Here is a 20,196-nt window from a genome sequence, read left to right on the forward strand (position 1 = left end):
ATTGGTAGTAAAATAATTATTTCCAACTCTAACAAACACATCCAGAGAACTGTGTCACTAAACTACACTACTACACTATTCGTGTAAACTACACTAAAATCACAACTACTCTTATCTGCTATTAGGCTTTCTGGATAAATCCTATGAATCAGCCGATCAAAAAAATTATAATTAATCACACAAATATCATCAATATAACGACATGTAGAAGATAATATTTTAGCGAAACCTAACTTCTTCTCCTTCATCAACTTATGCACAAATGAAAACTCACAATAAAAAAGGAAAATATCCACTAATAGAGAGAGGGCTGCAGTCCCTCCCATTGTAATCCCTTTTACTCATTGAAAAATTTTCCCTCCAAAAGATACAAAAGTGTGAAACAAAATACAATTAACAGTATCTTTAAATTTTTGTTGGTCAAAACAATTAAAACCCTTTTTTTTCCTGGAAAAGAGTGACTTATCAAACCTGAAACATAAAAATTTATTATGAAAGCTAAAAACTTCTATCAGTAACACTAACGAGTGCATATTTAACCAGTACTAAATCCAAATTTGAATACAAAGTGGAAAAATCAAAAACATCAACAGATTTAATATTGAAGAATCTCATCATAACTAAAACTTTAAAGAGGAACTAATACTCCAGAAAGTGTTATACCAAAATTCTTACTAATCGCTGAGCAATCTTTCCTAAATTGCTCCCTTACCAATCATAAACCTCAATTAACCATAACTGACAATTGTTTAAAAGTACATTGCCTAGCTCTCCCTATAAACCGAAACTTATATGTTTTTTTTTATGAAGCTTAGGGATCCAGAAAAACAGGGAATGCATAAATTTGCCTCCTTACATTTAATGTTAAAATTGTTACCCAAAACTTTCTGATACTCAGCTATAATGTCTTGAAGAGGCTTTTTGACAGGAACATATGTGCTATTTCCTATGCCAGTAAAGGTAACTCTATCAATACTTAACTCCCTTAATAAAACCTCAATGTAAAACGTTTTACAAGCCATCACAAAATTATTAGCTGCTTTATCTGCCAGAGCTATAACATAATTCTCACGCAGATTCTGAATATCCTTACAAACATTAAGCTTACCCAACTAATGGTTTTGACCAAACCGACCATTTTCAACAAATCAACACTGACTCCATGAAAATGTAACAATTGGTATATAACATTTTATTTGTTGGGCGAAGAACCCATTGTCATGTAACTGATATTTCTTAGCTCCTGAATGCAACTCGAGTGTGTTAAAAAAAAAAAAAACTCTTATTCCCTATAATGTCTTCCATTATGTTGAAAAAATAGCTTTCGTGTAAAATGTTTCTTACAAACCAATTATTATCACTTGATTCCGTCTTAAGATATTGTTGCGAATTCGCGCCCGCCGGCGTGCGAACGGCCACGTAACTCGAATCGCAGCACGTCGCCCACCGGACGGACAATTCTGTCGTGACCCTCTCGGACCAACGCAGGGAGCGAGTCACGGGTGGGCCTTTCGGCCTCACAACGATCGAGCCAATCAGCCCCCCGCGTGGGATAGGGTTGTTCGCCAAACTCGACCTACCTAAGTACCCACACGGAGGGTAGACCGGGCGATCGCACCTCGACGCAGGTCGACTCGACACGGGCCACTTAAGCGATCCGTTTCATACTATCGGGATAACCGAGCGGTGTTATCGTTGGCCTCGACGGCTCCGATTAATTATCGGGCGTATTAAGCCCACTACCAACCCTTTACATGAAGCAAGATGGAGATTCAATTAAAGAAAAGACGAAGCGAAACGGGAAAACAGTTCAACATGATGCACATTTATTCCGCGGCACACGGAGAGCACACATATACAATTAAACAGAATGCGCATAAAGCAATTGCAAAAAAAGAAACACAACAATGCAGATCTACAACCGACTACGCGTACACACGGCAACACTTACACAGTTTTACTTCACCAGAATGGCGCCACACACACACGTTTACACAGAAACAAAAGAAAAGGGCCACCCTCAAAGACAAGGGGGCAGACGGGGCCTGTGGTGAGCCAATATTTGCGTGGGACCTGAAAGAGCGGTCAGGTCCACGAGACCGGGTGGATCCTACCCGTGTCTTTGTGATGAGCCGCAAATGTGGCAGCACGGAGGTGCCCCGACTTCGTGCTCCTTCACGGGTTTCGTTGGCACTGCTTGGAGTGGGGTGGGAACGGGGCCCCCTTTTCACACTATCTCAGTGCGGGGGAAAAAGGGGGGGGATTGTTGATGCTCTGGGGAAAGAGGATAGCTGGCTTGCTTGGATCCCGTGACGAGCGATTCCACCGCGACCTCGTCGCCGACCACCGTCTTCCTTGCCTCGGACCTGAGCTCCTCGGTCTCTTCCCCAATTCTCCTCAGCCGACTGCAGCAAACCACCTGTACGCTCTCGCCTCCTGACTCCACTCCGCGCTCCAACCCGACTCTGCCCAAAACACTCTCCGCTCTTCTGAGGCCGACTCTGCCCAAACCGACTCTGCCGAGACCGACTCGACCCAAACCGACTCGACCCAAAACACTCTGCCACTGCCACACTCTGCCGCTGCCACACTCTGCTCTCCAACCAAAAAACTGACTCTCTCCAGATTCGCCCCGCGCTCGGCGCTTTATAGGCCGGCAGGAGAACCCATATGCAAATTTCTGGATCAGAACGAGCTCGGGGGTGGAGCCACGCTCGCCCATTGGACGGAGAAAAAGGGGCGTGAACCTCCCCTGATCCTAGAATTTGCATATATCGATTCTACACTGATGTGCCTGGAGGCGGGGCCAAACCGCCCCGCGCTTGCTGATTGGATGGATCAGAAGTGGGCGTGTACCAATTCCTGATCCGAATTCTCCTCGGAAAGGCCACATTTTGCACTCACGGCTCGGCGCGCGTCCCGTACGAGCCCAGGACAGCCTGACGCTCGGTGCTCCCAGGTGGTGCGGGAATGGCCGCAGAAGGAGAGAGGTGAAGGTGGTGGAGGGTTTATGGTGGTGGTTTATGGCCATGGTGCCGTTTGGAATGGCGGTGATGCGATGTTTGCGGGAGCGAGTTGTGAAGGTAAAGATCGTGGCTGTTGGCGTTGTTGTTGTTGTGAAGCGGCGTTGTGGTTGGTGGTTGTTGTGTGATGGCGGTTGAGACGTGGTTGGTTCAAAATAAAGATAGAACAGAAAAACGGCTATCTCAAAGGGTCGCAGCCCGAATGAATCACATTTATTCCCTCTAAACAACGGGTTTGGGCTAACTACACATGTACTTACAGAGATATCTCACCAACGGGACCTGAATGGTGGTTTGCAAATTTCCTCAACCGCAACAATATTACAAAGATATATAAAACAGAGCGGCATTTTTTTCCAAACTTGTAAAAGGTACCAAATCCAAGATGGCTACCACTATAAAACGTGGCACAATTTAATAATTATTTACCGTTAAAATGTTATTTTAAGTAATTTATTACAGGTTTTGAATGGTGGCTGAAGCCCATGACATTGACAATACCCATAATTATTAATACTAGTATGTGGCCGTACGTGCAAAAAAAAAAAAAAACTTTCAAACCGCGTGCCAGAAACAACCACACAGGCCGTTCCTTCGCTCTCGTTTGCCCGTACGTGCAAATCAAAAAAAACACAACTTTCAAACCACGTGCCAGAAACAACAGCCACACAGGCCGTTCCTTCGCTCTCACGTGCCCGTACGTGCGTGCCCGTACGTGCGTGGCAGTACGTGCAAACCAAAAAAAAAACCTTTCAAACAACCACACAGGCAGTTCCTTCGCTCTCGCGTGCCCGTACGTGTGTGCCCGTACGTGCGTGGCCGTATGTGCAAACCAAAAAAAAAAAAAAACTTTCAAACAACTACACAGGCCGTTCCTTCGCTCTCGTAAATGACGACTGGATTGGGGTATTGTGTTCATCTATAAATGCGCATAAGAAATCGAGAAATTATTAGAATACAGTAAGTCATCACTATCCGGAAGTAGTGCGTGCCCGTACGGAATGTTCACATGCATTCCACGAATTATCGCTTGCATTGAAAAAACAACTGCTGTGATACTCACACACACAGAGTTAATTAAAATCCAAATTAAAATCAAGTTTACCTCCCTGTCCTTGCCTGCCATGACATTCACTGCCATTGACCATTGCCACTCCTACGCCACGGTAACCAAGGCGTCCTTTCCCCATTGGCCACACCTACACAGCAACGTGTCTTGTCATTGGTTTGTAAATAAATGGCCGCAGCAACATGTCTTGTCATTGGTTTGGTAAATAAATGGCCGCAGCAACGGTTCCTGTCATTGGTTGGTAAATAAATGGCCATAACTTGGGAAGCGCTTGTCCGATTAATATCAAACCTTGAAAAGGCACATACTCAGGTCCCCAGCAATATAGCTGGCAAGTTTCAATTACATCGGACCAGTGGTTGTCGAGAAACAGCGGTCACAGACACACACACACACACACACACACACACACACACACACACACACACACACACACACACACACACACACACACACACACACACACACACACACATTGCTGGAATTATAGATAGATATGTATTTTTCAGAGTGGTAGTGGAGGGTCGCCCGAGTATGGCAGATGTGCATCAGGATGATATTTACAACCCGCTTACCAAAGAAGTTTTGAATGAGAAAGTAAAAAAAAATGACCGTTTTTACAGCCATTTTTCCCTGCTGTGCAGGGGTTGGGCTTTTTCTTGAGGCAATGTTTTATGGCCGGATGCCCTTCCTGACGCCAACCCTGGTCGTCTCTTACGACACACAGGGATATGGTACACCTATTCTTACCGGGGCATACACCGGGACCAGTACACTGGTACTCATTTCACCGACCTCGGAAGGATGACAGGCTGAGTCAACCCCCTGGTGTTAATTCAGCAGCCAATGGGGCTTGAACTCAGGACCCTGGGATCCCAAGCCACCACCCTAACCACTAAGCCAACACCAGGCTTCTTGAATGAGAAAGTGACCAAATAAATCATAGATCACTATGAGATTGGACAACAGATGTTCGAGGCATTTGTGACAGAACGTTTAACAGAGGGAACCTCCTTTCTGTGTGGGATAAAATGAAGAAAAGGAAGCTTGGAACATTCAAAAGTACAAATGCAACAATAGAAGTAAAAGCAGGAGACAAGCTGGTTAAAATCAAAGAAGAACGAGGACTAATGCAGAGGTTCATTGTCATTTCAAGAAGCCAGTCAGAGCTTGATCTGAAGGAATGCATCGGAACTTAGGAATTCAGCATAGTTCCACGATTCCTATTTGCATCTGACGGATCGCTCTTGTTAGCTTGCACCAAAGCTACGATCCCTCGTCATCATGAGCTACTGGGTAGAAATGAAAAACAGGTGGTACAGGATCAAACCAGTGAACCACCCAAGACTGATGTATCTGACAACCAAATGATGGATGTACCATCGCAGATAACACGTATCCCAGATGCAGCATCGGACGATGCAGCAGTAGAGGCTGGAAACGAAACCACAACTTCAACATTTTGAGTAATCATTATCGATGGCATGGCTCTTATGAATTTTTATGTTCAAAAGTGATGAAATGAAAACATGCCATGACTTTGCACAATCATTTATTGACAAGTTCAACAACATGGCAGCAAATTACAATGAAGTTAGATTGGTATTTGATAGATATCTCAACATGTCCCTCAAATAACAAATGAGGAAAAAGAGGACAAAAGGGAAATCATCATATTGCTTTGTCAAGGATAGTACGTTAATCCAGAATATTTCATTGAAGGATTTCTTCTCAAATATCAAGACCAAAGCAGAACTTACAGAGTATTTCGCTGCCAAGAGTCTAGATTACATCACGAGCCCGAGCAGCAGATTAAAAAATTTGTGACCTCTGGAAGATAAATGATTGCAATATTCATGTTCCAAACACCCTACTCACCCAGAGTTAAGATGAAGCAGATACTTTACTCTTTCTGCAAACCCTTACAATTGACAGAGATGCAGAGGATGTGATTGATTCTCCAGACAATGATGTCTTCCTACTGATCATTCAAATATATCCAAGCCTACCAGTTGCTACGAACTTTCTCACAGGGAAGGGCAAACTGAAGACAAACATTGCAGTGCAACCTATTTATGACAAGTTCAGACAAAAACATGCATCAGTGATATTAGGCCTCCGTGATTTTCCAGGATCTGATACGTCTGGTAGATTTGCCAGCACAACCAAGGAGTGGGGTTTTAAAGGTGTGCATGTATTCTGATGATGAGAAGCATTCACATCACTAGGGAACAACGATCCATCTCCAGAAATGTGCTCCCAGTTGGAACGACTTGTCTGCATGCTATACAGGTTCAAAGTCGACACCAAATTAAATGAACATTGTTGGTTCTTATGCTCAAATCGTGCGGCTGAGGGAGAGAGTCTTCCTTCAACTACCGGTTCATTAACTTTACATATTAATCAGGCACATTACATAATGATTTGGAGAAAGGCTGGAGAAAGTCACCCATGCCTCCTGTCTCCAGCTGAGTGTGGTTGGAACTTTGATGCAGCTACATGTCATTTTGCTCCAGTTCGGTGTTTGAATCCATCAGCCCCTGAAACAACTGAGCTGTTTATCCAAGTAAAAAAAAAAAGACATAATGATCATAGCCCCCATTGTTTTAGTAATTTTACTGGACGGAGTTAAAGGGCTAGCCCATATTTATGTACAACTAAATGTCCGCCAGTCTACCAGTCGGCCATCTTTGATCAGATCGCAAAATAAAGTGATGTGCATGTATGTGTATGCCATCATTTACTGTGCTTGTGCCAAGTTTGAACAAAATCAGACCAGGCATGTCTGAGAAATGGTTGGGGACACATTTAAGTATCAAAATGGTGGCCAGTTGGCCATTTTGGATCGCCACACCAGAAAAATGGCGTGCTTATGCAAGTCCTCATTCTTTATCTGTGTGCTAAGATCGAACAACATTGGTAAATGCATGTTCGAGAAATGGTTGAGGACGTGTTCAACATCGGGTTTTTACAACTAAAATGGTGGCCAGTCGGCCATCTTGGAACTTATCTCGAAGAAAAATGACGTGCATAGGTAAGCCATCATTCCTTATCTGTGTGCCAAGTTTGAATAACATCGGTACATGCATGTCTGAGAAATGGTTCAGGATGTGTTCAACATCGGGTTTTTTACACTAAAATGGTGGCCAGTCGGCCATATTGGATCTGATCTCGAAGAAAAAAATGACTTCCATTTGTAAGCAATCATTCACGATCTGCATGCCAAGTTTGAACAATATTGGTAAATGCATGTCCAAGAAATGGTTGAGGACGTGTTCAACATCGGGGTTTTTTTTACAACTAAAATGGCCGCCAGTCGGCCATCTTGGATCTGGTCTCGAAACACTATGACGTGCATATGTAAGCCATCATTCGTTATCTGTGTACCAAGTTTGAAAAAGATCGGTAAATGCATGTCTGAGAAATGGTTGAGGACGTGTTCGATACCAGGTTTTTTTTTTACAAATAAAATTGACGCCAGTCTACCAGTCGACTATCTTTGATCAGATCACAAAATAAAATGAAGTGCACGTGTATGCCATCATGTATTGTGTTTGTGCAAAAGTTGAACAAAAATCGGGCCATGCCTGGCCGAGAAATGGTTGAGGACGTTTTGACACCGGGTTTTATTAAACTGAAATGGCCGCCAGTCAGCCATCTTTGATCGCATTGCAAAATAAAATGATGTGCATATCTATACCCTCATTTGCTGTCTTTTTGCCAAGTACAAATAAAATCGGTCCATACACCTCTGAGATATGGTTGCAGACACACACACACACACACACACACACGAAAATCGAGACCAAATCCATAAGCCTCCGTTTCAGACTGAAACGTGGACCGAAAGGAATATGTAGTTGTCAGAATAACAATGTTCCATGCACAGAAGTATGTGGCTGTGTGGGTATTATCGTTACAGCAACAAAGTTAACACAGGTGAACAATTAGTGAGAGATGGGGATGATAATGATTGAGGTTCAAGTGTCAGCCTGTACAATGATAATAAACAGTAAAATACACAAAATATGTTTGTTTGCCAATAATCTATACGATGTTTGTTGATTTCTCTGTTTGACAGAGACCATTTTGAAATCCAAAATTGCTGTCATATCGTCTTGATATGCATATGCAGTGCAGCATTTTAAAATCAGATATTACAGTTTGAGTCTATGGTTAGATGGAGGTGCTGTGTATTGGAAATGTCTGTCAGGTAAAGTGTTTATCGCTTAATATATTATCATATAAAGTGATGTGTGATTATAGTTATTCAAATGTAGTAACCCTTTAAATGTAAGTAGTAATTAAATATGTTTGAATGAGGATATTGCATTGCTGTGTTGACTGACTGAACAAAACTATGGATTGTAGGTCCGTTGATGATGAGTAATCTACTGATGTGGACTGGCGACAGGGGTTGTAGATCCGCTGTTTGGAGAGGTTCTAGGCTGAAAGGATCGAAACTTCGATGAAAAACGGTGCCCAGCTGATGATTCGGGCAGTTGGGAAATCAGTAAGTTACTTATAAGTAAAGGTTATAACTTCAAATAAACTAGCTTTTGTAAGTATTCACCAGTACATAATATATCTGTGTTTCTATGATTTTATATGTGTATGTATGCATGAGTGTCGATATGTGGGGTGTTTATAGATGTGTGTGTGTGTGTGTGTGTGTGTGTGTGGGTGTGCGGGTGTGTGTGTGGGTGTGTGTGGGCGTGTGTGTGTGTGTGTGTGTGTGTGTGTGTGTGTGTGTGTGTGTGTGTGTGTGTGTGTGTGTGTGTTGTTATGTCTGGCTTCCTTCTTGGGATAACTATGCAGTAATTGGTCATTATTTTGATATTAATATATATGTATACATATGTATAAGTGTTGATGTTTGGGGTGTATATTTATGTGTGTGTGTGTGTGTTTGTGTATTGTTATGTCTGGCTTCCTTCTTGGGATTACTATGCAGTAATTGGTATTTATTTTGATATATAGATAGATAGATACATGTATATACGTGTGTATATATGTATATGTATGTATACGTAAGTAAAAGTGTTGATGTTTGGTGTGTGTGTGTGTGTGTGTGTGTGTGTGTGTGTGTGTGTGTGTGTGTGTGTGTGTGTGTGTGTGTGTGTGTGTGTGTGTGTGTGTGTGTGTATTGTTATGTCTGGCTTCCCTCGATCTTGGGACTACAATGCAGTAATTGGTCTTTATTTTGATTACCTGTAATATTGTTTGTCACAACAGCAACTACAACTTATCTTGAATGCCAACTATCCTCTGTTTAATCATATGGGCTGGTGCCCCTGCCTCACATCTTGCTCAGCTTGATGCCATGGAAACCAAGGCCTTCAAGATCATTGGAATCTCTCACGATGAAGTTGGGTCAATGGACATATCACATCGCCATCACCAACAGGTCAATGGTCTCTCTGTCTTCTTTTGCCTTCTTTCTGGTCTTGCACCCCATGCTTTGACCCCCAACCCCCCCCCCCTCCATGGTATCTGCGCAGGACACACATAGTACACCAGCAACCCCCTTCTCGTGAAACTGCCAAAATCCAGGATCACTGTTCACTTCTACTCATTTGTTCCTCTTTTTTCCCCGCCAGTGAAACCAACTTCCACACTCTCTTTATTTTAATATAAATAAGGTCCCCTCAAGGTCTTCATGAAAGTTGATCAAGAAAGGCGACATAGTAGTGACGTGGTGATGGCGAGTCGGCCGTGCAAAGCGCGACCAACGAAGCTGTGGCCAAAAAAATAGCGACGTAGCTACGTGGCCTCGAACATAATGGTGAAAAGGTAAACAAGCCGGTAGGAGACGAGGGATTCGCTAGAATCGAAGCGCTGGATGCGATGCTTTTCATTCTGACCGATCCACCGACGAAGATTCATTGCCAAGACGTATTGGTTCACATACAATTGTTCCTCTGCCTGGCAAGATTTTTCCTATTGCGTATTTTGCCAACTGGCACTCCTCATAAAAAATGACGGTAAATAGACACCCTATTTTTGAAGGACTACCATTTGAAAAATAATCGGTTTACTGGTTTGTGCTGTGGAGCCTCGCATTGCAGACACACACACACACACACACACACACACACACACACACACACACACACACACACACACACACACACACACACACACGGAAAAACCCGATAAACTTCTCTCAATGCTCTTGTTTGACCACACCTCCTGAGCCACACAATATTTTTCATAAGCCACGCCCACTTTCCATAAGCCACGCCCACTTTTCATAAGCCGTGTCCACTTTCCTACGCCACTCCCACTTTTCATCAACCACATCCACTTTCCCTAAGCTCCGCCCACTTTCCTAAGCCCCTCATAAAAAAATAGACACCCGATTTTTGAAGGACTACCATTTGAAAAATAAAACCTCAATCAAAAATCGGCTCGAGTAAAATTTTCTAAATTTCTCGAAGTGTTTAATTCCAAAGTCTCGTTTTTCTACATTCAAAACTGAAGGACAAGTATTGAAAATACTGTACGTGGTTTTTCGGCCGCTGCACAGCAACGGGTGGTTGCTTGGCAACGAAATTCAAACGCACACCTTCCCAGACCATATGGCACCTGTTGGCAAAGTTTCATCGAAATCGGTTCGCTGGCTCGTGCTGTGGAGCCTCGCGTTGCGCGCGCGTGCACACACACGCACGCACGCACGCACGCATGCACACACGGAAAACCCGACAATAAGGGATATCTAGCATATATAGCGAATCCAATAACAATGACCACCTAAAACAATTACTTCCTAAAAATAATTAATACCTAAATATTAATACCTAATTAATACTTTTATACTCGAACCCTAACCATAATCCATCCCCCAACCAGAACTCTGATATTTTATACACCTGTTAAACCACTCCCCACCCTCCCAAAATTTTGCTTCTGTATCCATCTTGTCCACTCCTTGTGTTCTCCCCGATCCCTCATCATTATCGTTACCTACATCCCTTGTTTATTTTCTCCCTATACCCTGCTGTTGGCATTTCTCCCTTCTCCTCCTACTCTTCCTTTTGTTATGTTGTGTCCTGATCCATTCTGTGTTCTCGCTCTTCCACGAGCCTTGACTATGTATAAAAAAAATTTAAAAAAAATTAACTACTGCATTCTATAAGGAGTGTCCATTTTAAATGCTTGTGGCCATCGTGGATTTGGTACCCTTCCCCTGTTTGTAATAAATGCCACCCTATTTTTTGTTAAACCTTTACAACCTAAAGATACAAAATCGAGTAAAAGTTTACTTTCAACAAACACTTTTCACAAAATGACATCACAACCATTAGACTATCTGAATGCATCCACTTGGATCTGACTGCGATCCAGAATAAGTATTCTCCTTATGTTGGTTGCCCTTTGTATTCCAAGAAGGCCACTCACATGAAACACGGAAACGACTTCAATGGTCAATCTACCGATGTAAAACACAGTGTGAATTTGTGTATTTGTCTGTCCCCATTCATGAGGACGATTTAAGAAGGGTTTTAAAGGCCAATTGTTTTTAACATGACTGTGTGTTCACTACGGTCTATTTTTCAGGATTAAAAAAAAAAAAACTCGAAAAACATTTTTCATAAAAGAGTCATTACATCTCCTATTGGAAATGTAGACGGTGACATGTAACTGGGCCTCAAGGGTGGTGTACAGAAGCGTTTTTTAAATAACAACAAATACAAGGCAAAGGTCGGTGAAATTTGCTGCACTTGATGTGTAAGGTGTGCAGAGTAAAATGTGTGTTCATTTACGTACGTAGGATGTCTAATAAATCAAGAAGATAAAAGCACACATGACACTAGGCCGAGGCATCATATTTTGGCATGCTCACGAGGCTGTACCATCGAAACAAAACGTCCCAGAAGATAAAGAAAATATAATAACATTTGTAAATGTAGTGTTTTAAAATAAAACGTCTTGCTTCGAAACATCAAATCTTCCAGTTTCCTTGAATATTTTGAATACAATAATTCCAACGTGTCATTTTTGATGGGCTTTTATACCAATTAGTTTATAATACTGCAGCTGCAACCACACTCTGAGATAGCAAGCAATGGAATGTTAAGGACCTTCCAGATCATTTGCTACCTGCAGTCCAGGCAGGAATTTGTAGTTCAGGGTGCCAGCGCCAACTCACCTACTTTTCCGTGGGATCTTTATCGTGCACAAACTAATGCCAGCAGAAGAGACTCCCAGTTTAACGTCCATCTGAGGGACAGCGCACGCGATGTATTTATTCCCTTACTTGTGAAACACCAGGATAACAGTTTGTAGCTGGGTCAGGATTTGAACCCTCAAAGGCAAGCACACATACCTCTAGGCAATCCTACCAGCCCTGAGTATTCTCAATGCATCGGTTCTGGACACCCCAATTACCCTCTTAAGCCACCTTTTCAGGAACTGTAAACTGTACATAACGAAAAAAAGATCGGACGTGTTTCCCCCCCCCCCCCCAAAGATGAGGGATAGTAGTTCCTGATCTGGCCATGCATTTGTGGGGTTTTTAAGAGTATGTTGGACCCACCTACCCCTACCACCACCACCAATCCACTTCCTATTCACTTCCATCAAAATCCTGGATCTGCCTGTGCTTACATGACTTAGGGTGCTGAGGTCATCAGTTAGTATACCGACAGTGTCCGACATTTGAATTTGATGGCGTATCTTGAGGCAACACCCCAATGAAGTTGTTGCGAAAAGTCTGCAAGGCTGCAATGGCGGATCTTCTCCCAGGCTGGGAAATGCTCATGTTTTATCAGACGATGAAATCTGAAGCCTGACCTGGGAAGGCGGGGAGGTGCAGCTCGACCTTGAGGAGCCGAGAGCTTGGAAACAAATGACTTGATTATAAGGCGTGTGGTCCCGAGGGATATTTCATCGCGAAGGAGGAGGGTTCCTTTTAATCCAACGGTACACACCGAATTCCCACACTGTGCTCAAACAACGCACTGCCACACATTGTACGCTCATGTCGCTTTGTTCCAATGTGCAAGCCGTTCCTGCACACGTTTTGAAAAGTACATAAACCCTTTGAGTTTGCAGTCTGAAGGGTTCGAATGTTTGTCGGGGTCAAGAATCAAGTACGTATATTGGGGTCACGGGGTGAATTTGCAAGGTGTGGTATAGATCCTCCTTGAAGACCGTGGATGGATGGAAGTGTCTGTGTTTCTGCCGCTGCTGCAGTCATTGGATGGGTTTCCGCAGAGCAGTCATAACCCGTACCCCGGTCGGGCCAATTTGAAGGGGAAAGGGGAGGGAGGAGGAAGGGGAGGCATGTTTTGTAAGAACGGAGAAATCTTACGAGCATACCAACATATCAACATGTTATTGACCTTGCAAAAGCTGTCAATTCATGAAACGCACAAATCACAACATTGAGGAAATACAATGGAAAAACAAGAGAAAATTCAAGCACATCATTTCCGGTCTCATGTTGAGAAACCATGAAACTCTATGCAATAGCAGGACAAGCAGCAAAGAAATGGATGCGTGTTTATAGTTTGCAAGGTGCTTAATACGAAAGGATGGAAAAGAAAGTTGAAAGAGACAGAATATAAATGAAGCAAATTATATCCCGACAAGAAAACTTCAAATTGTGGTATTAAAGGCTCATAATACCACCATGTATTGTGCAGCGGTACGTCGTGTGATTCGAGTACCATTATGGGGATGGGTCGTGCGAAGTAGTCAATAATATCTGAAAATATACAAATAGGACAATGTACTGTTCAAAATGTTTACACTCATCTTTCACTTCATATTGTTCATTTAAAATACAAACATGTTTAACTTATGCCTGGTGTTAGCTTAATGGTTAGGGTGGTGGGCTTGGGATCCTAGGATCCTGAGTTCAAATCCCACTCAGCTGTTGAATTAATACCAGGTGGGGTTGACTATGCTGTCATCCTTCAAAGGTCGGCAAAACGAGTGCCAGCATGCTGGTATCCTGTGTCGGAGTGGCGACCCGTCCAGGATTGTGACCAATAGCCAAGGAGACTGCTTAAGCAGCACCAACGCTCTGCACAGAGTATGGTCCCAATGGATGGATGGATGTTTTACCTGCCACCCCCACCACTTCCCTCCACCAACCTTTCCTTCTCACATCCTCGACCTTTACAAGCCCACCCCACTAATATAACAGTACTGATTGTAATAAATAGTGACATCAATGGTCACTGAAAATATAAGGCTGGAAGGATGGACTATAGGTATACACACTCAACTTTGAGCGGTCTCGTCTGAGTTTGAATCTTCAAACAGCTATGAACTACCATCCTGGTGTTTGCCTGCAGGACGATTCATCAGCGTGTGTGCCGTCCATTGGAGAGGATGTTAAACTGGAGGACCTGTCTGCCAGCACTGGTTATTGATGTTAGTTAAAGATCCCACGATGTCTTTAGTGAAGAGTTATCTCCGGCACCCTGAATAAGTTACAAAATTCCTACCCGAATGTGCAGGGGCACTGCATCAACGACACAGCCACAATTTTAATTCAATGAATGGTGCAACTTGTGAGCTGAATTCAGAATTGCATCCCATTTGAATGTGTTCACTAACAGTCCTTTCTTCTAGAAGAAGCAAGGTGACAAGAGGGTAAAGGCGATGGACTGACTGTGGGTCTGAAGTTGGACAAAAGCAAGAGAATGAATGAGTGAGGGGAGAGAGATAGAGATAGAGATAGAGATGATAGAGATAGAGATAGAGATAGAGATAGAGATAGAGATAGAGATAGAGATAGAGATAGAGATAGAGATAGAGATAGAGATAGAGATAGAGAGAGATCAAATACTGCATTGGAGTCATCAGGAGGAACCTGGATAGGATTCGAGGTTCATGTGCTGCTCCTCTACCCTCAACATCCAGGTGCAGCCAAGTGAACCTTCCAAAAAAAATTTGTAAGAATTCACTTCTCCCGAGATAGATAGATAGATAGATAAAGAAAGAGAAATTAAGAGTAAAAGAGAATTTAAAGAAAATAAGAAGCAAGAATTAGAATGAATAAAGAAAAATGTGAAAAAGTGGAAAGAAGTATGAAAGGAACAAAGATCAAAGATGCCAGGAAGAACCTGCATAGAGAGAGAACGCAGCAACAGGTACAAGCGACCACAGGTATGTCCACTTACTCAAGGGCTCGGTGCCGGCTAGGTACCAGCTCAATGAAAGCAAAATTAATCCATCGGTTATCATTTCTTTCCATTTCAGGTTTTCTCCTTTCTCTCCATCAGGTTGCTATTAGGGTGGCCTTTTAGGATGAACGTGGAGTTATGCGACGTGCAATCAGATCCTGTGATGGCCAAATATCCATTAATGAGTCGCTAATGAGGTTAACAGCGAAACCGCATCTATTGAGTTCAACGGAAGCGTGAAACGCAATTCCTTTCCTCGCCCTCAATCCAAGCTCAACGGAAAACTGTGTTTCCTTTGCTCATCTCACAGCAGTGTGCGGTGCCTCGATTCGCATTACAAATACCATCTAGCCCACATTATAAACAAATTTTACGATTGTCAAAAGAAATGTTGAAAAAAAAAAAAAAAAACTGCAATAGCAATCCATACAAAATTGGGTTTTTAGCGTGGACTGAAAGTTGCTGAAAAGTAGAAAAGTAGGTGCTGTCATTTTGTGCTTTACCCTTTGTCAAGGCAAAAGAGTTTTGACTCCGATGAGGATTAAAGCCCGAAATGCCAGCACCTTGTGATCCTTGACGGTGATTAACTCAACCATTTTATTCTTGTCTTTTTGTTTTCTTGTGCTGCCAACACAGAGCGATATATGTGAAATGGGCTGGCAGGAGAGCCTGACGTATTGGACACTAGCCTCTCAGCTATCTGGAATGGGTTTGAATCCTGACCCAGCTAAATAAATAAATAAATATGAGCTTCCTTACAAAGAACCTCAACATCGGAAGAGGCTATTAGAGCCATCATAGCATGCACTATGGTTGATTGTCCATACTCTATCCTTTATGCTGAGCGTGAAGGAAGTCTGGAATGACTCGGCTATGGTTTGAACCTAAGTTTGAACCACCAACCCCCTCCCCCCACCCCCCAGACTCAGAGCAGACCCCAGAGAAGACGCTCTAACCATTCCGCCAACAAGTCTGATTAATATAAACAAACAATCATGACAGCTAAGCTATAGACTGTCATTCTGGTGTTTCACATACAGGGTGAGGCATCAATGCATGTGCCATCCCTCGGGTGGACGTTAAAGTGGGCATCCTGTCTGCCAGCATTACTTGGTGGACGTTAAAGATCCAAAGGTTTTCTTCGAAAAGAGTAGGTGAGTTACCGCTGGCACCCTGAACGAATGGCAAATTCCTGCTCTAACTGCTGGGAAGGCAATGGCAAACAACCCAGTATAGCCATTACCAATAAATTGTTTTGGCAGCGCCAATGCTTTGCCGCGAGCTCATCATCATACGTGAAACAATCTGCATAGAAATTTCTACCTTACCGAGAACAGTGCTCAATTGAGCGCATACGTCCTTCCGCCAGGCTGGACGGTTTACATTTTGTAACCCACTGATCGGCCGGATCTGCATCCAAACCTCCAAAATCTAATCGGCTTGTTCTTATCACGTACCCAACTCACCCACGTAGTTTTGTCATAACTGGTCCACAACTTTTTGAGATATCACGCTACATATAGATTTGGCCACATCTCCCAATGGTGAAGAATCGCTTCAAAGAACTGAAAATTGTCGTATCCGGATCCGGATCTTCACCAAAATCGAATCCATTCATCGCAGTCATACTCCCAACCTATCCACAAAGTTTCATTTGAATCCATCAACAACCTTTTTTCGATATCCTGCTCACAAACAGACGAAAAGACAAACAGGGGTGAAAACATAACCTCCGTCCACCTTCGGTGGCAGAGGTAATAAGTCGATGAATTCAAGACTTCAAAAGAGCAACGTACCGTAATTAATGTAATACACAATAAGTGCGTTGATATGGTGATATTATGACGAAATCTCACGACGTGTTGTATTTTTTGTGAAATTTTTTTTTTAATGTAAATACTGCATTTATGAGTACAATATAGGTCAATAAACGTGCAGATGAGGTTGAGCAGAAACCCCACAAATACATGGCAGTTACTTAAAGAAGCTTGTAGTATAGTTCATTGTGCACATTGTTAAACACTAGTACGTGCCCGTACATGCAAAAAATAAAAAATAAAAAAAAAAAACTTTCAAACCGCGTGCCAGAAACAACAACCACACAGGCCGTTCCTTCGCTCTTGCCTGCCCGTACGTGTGTGTCCGTACGTGCAAACCAAAAAAAAACAAACTTTCAAACAACCACACAGGCCGTTCCTTCGCTCTCGTAAACGACGACTGGATTGGGGCATTGTGTTTATCTATAAATGCGCATAAGAAATCGATAAATTATTAGAATACAGCAAGTCATCACTATCCGGAAGTGGTGCGTGCCCGTACGGAATGTTCACATGCATTCCACGAATTATCGCTTGCATTGAAGTAACAACTGTTGTGATACTTACACACACAGAGTTAATTAAAATCAAGTTTACCTCCCTGTCTTTACTTGCCATGACATTCGCTGCCATTGACCATTGCCACTCCTACGCCATGGTAACTAAGGCGCCCTTTCCCCACGGCCACGCCTACGCAGCAACGTGTCCTGTCATTGGTTTGGTAAATAAATGGCCATAACTTGGGAACCACTTGTCCGATTAATACCAAACCTTGAAAAGGCACATACTCAGGCTCCAGCAATATACCTGGCAAGTTTCAATTAGATCGGACCAGTGGTTGTCGAGAAACAGCGGTCACAGACAGACACACACAGAGATTGCTGGAATTATAGATAGACGAGTACGGCCCGTAGGGGCGGGGCCGTAGGGGCGGGGCCGTAGGTGCGTGCCCGGAGGTGAGTGCCAGTATGTGCAGCCCTCTCTCGCCCCACCTCTCTCGCCCCCCTCTCCCACCCTAGTCTCGCCCTTCCTCGCTCTCGCCCCCACTCTCATCCCCCTCTCTTGCAGATATTGGTCGACAGATAAATGGCCGTAACTTGGGAATTACTGGTCCGATTGACATCAAACCTCGAAAAGGCACATCTGCCTTTACCTGGCAAGTTTCAATCCGATCAGACCGGCGGTCGTCGAGAAACTGCGGTCGCAGACACGCAGACACACAGACACGCACACGCACACGCACACGCACACGCACACGCACACGCACACACACACACACATTGCTGGAATTATAAACAGATTAATATGCTGTTATCATTATTCTGAGAAAAAATGGCATGATAAGGTGATAAGGTGGAACGACACTTCAGCTGCCATATATACACGAAGAAAAAAAAAAAAGAGGAAGCATTGTGACATCATAGCACCGTGTCCTGTCTGGTTGATAGACAATATATAGGTCGTTATTGGTTGACAGACATTGGTCATTGTATCACGTTATTGTTTTTATTCAATTATTGTGCTATTATTATGCTGTTAACATTATTCTGAGAAAAAAATGGCATAAGGTGATGAGGTGGAACGACACTTCAGCTGCCATATATACACCTTTTCAACACTGAAAAAAACAATGAAATGGCCGTTACTTGGTAACCGCTCATCCGATTGACATCAAACCTCGAAAAGGCACATCTGCGGGGCCCCGGCAATATTCCTGGCAAGTTTCAATCGGATCGGACCGGCGGTCGTCGAGAAATGGCGGTCTCAGACAGACAGACAGACACACACAGGGATTGCTGGAATTATAGATACATGTTATATAAAGGTCATTTATTCACAATATTGTAATTGGCAAGATATTGTCTTAAAAGCTCTGCATATTGTATATTCAAGTTAAACAATAATTATATATATATATATATATATATATATATATATATATATATATATATATATATATATATATATATATATATATATATATATATATAGACTGACTCGAATTAAAGAGAGACCAAGATAATTACCAATTCAATTGTAACTGTAAGTAGGAAAAGAGAAGGAATGGTCCGAGTAAAGGGTCGACGAGGCAACCGAGATATGTTTAAATCGAAACAGCTTATCTTTCAAAACGATTTACAAATACACGAGAAGCAGACTGTGAGTATAATATTACCTCGACAGTTATTCGATTAAACTGGCCTTGGAAAGTGATACGTGTCACCATCTGCCAAGACGAGCCGGAGTTGACCCGTTCAAATGACGTCACATCTTCACCTTTCACCCGGAAGTGGCCATTTCGCGCCGTCGGGGGCGCAGTCCGAACGAGGCTGCGCAATTCGCCGGGGGAAAAAAAACCCGAAGGAAGCACGGAGCGGCTCCAAGGTCTTCATTAAATCGCAATGTTATCGAATTATAGCGTCAATCGCGTAATGACGGCCGGGGCCCAAAAGTAGCAAATCTCCTGCAACGTCCGCAATTACACAAACCCTCGTGCGCTTGCGATTTTTTATTATTACGTCATCGACCGGGACCGACCGCACTCAACTCAACGTTCTGCGAACACAGACTCCTCACACTCCTCATTCTCCTTACACTCCTCACACTGCTCATCCTCACTCCCCATTCTCCTCACACTCCCCATCCTCCTCACATTCCTCACAATCCTCATTCTCCTTACACTCCTCACACTGCTCATCCTCACACTCCTCATTCTCCTTACACTCCTCACACTCCCCATCCTCCTCACACTCCTCATCCTCCTCACACTCCCCATCCTCCTCACATTCCTCACAATCCTCACAATCCTGATACTCCTCACACTCCACATACTCCTCACACTCCACACACTCCTCACACTCCTGATACTCCTCACACTCCACACACTCCTGATACTCCTCACATTCCACACACTCCTGATACTCCTCACACTCCTGATACTCCTCACACTCCTGATACTCCTCACACTCCACATACTCCTCACACTCCTGATACTCCTCACACTCCTACTCCTCACACTCCTGATACTCCTCACACTCCTGATACTCCTCACACTCCTACTCCTCACACTCCTGATACTCCTCACACTCCTGATACTCCTCACACTCCACACACTCACACTCCTGATACTCCTCACATTCCTACTC

At 43.2% G+C, this 20,196-nt stretch overlaps 1 long non-coding RNA gene across 1 annotated transcript; it reads right to left on the minus strand.

The window, feature by feature from the left end:
• Window positions 1-5,627: 5,627 nt before the first annotated feature.
• On the minus strand, window positions 5,628-19,924 carry LOC147014028 (uncharacterized). The gene is made up of 2 exons (XR_015050614.1): window positions 19,227-19,924; window positions 5,628-16,918 (listed from the first exon to the last, which is right to left on the minus strand). It is a non-coding gene; the product is annotated as an uncharacterized LOC147014028 (long non-coding RNA).
• Window positions 19,925-20,196: the final 272 nt, after the last annotated feature.

This window comes from Eptatretus burgeri, chromosome 13 (assembly GCF_056783735.1).
Source record: "Eptatretus burgeri isolate ZD-2024b chromosome 13, Ebu_testis_v1, whole genome shotgun sequence".
NCBI classification, from domain to species: domain Eukaryota; kingdom Metazoa; phylum Chordata; class Myxini; order Myxiniformes; family Myxinidae; genus Eptatretus; species Eptatretus burgeri.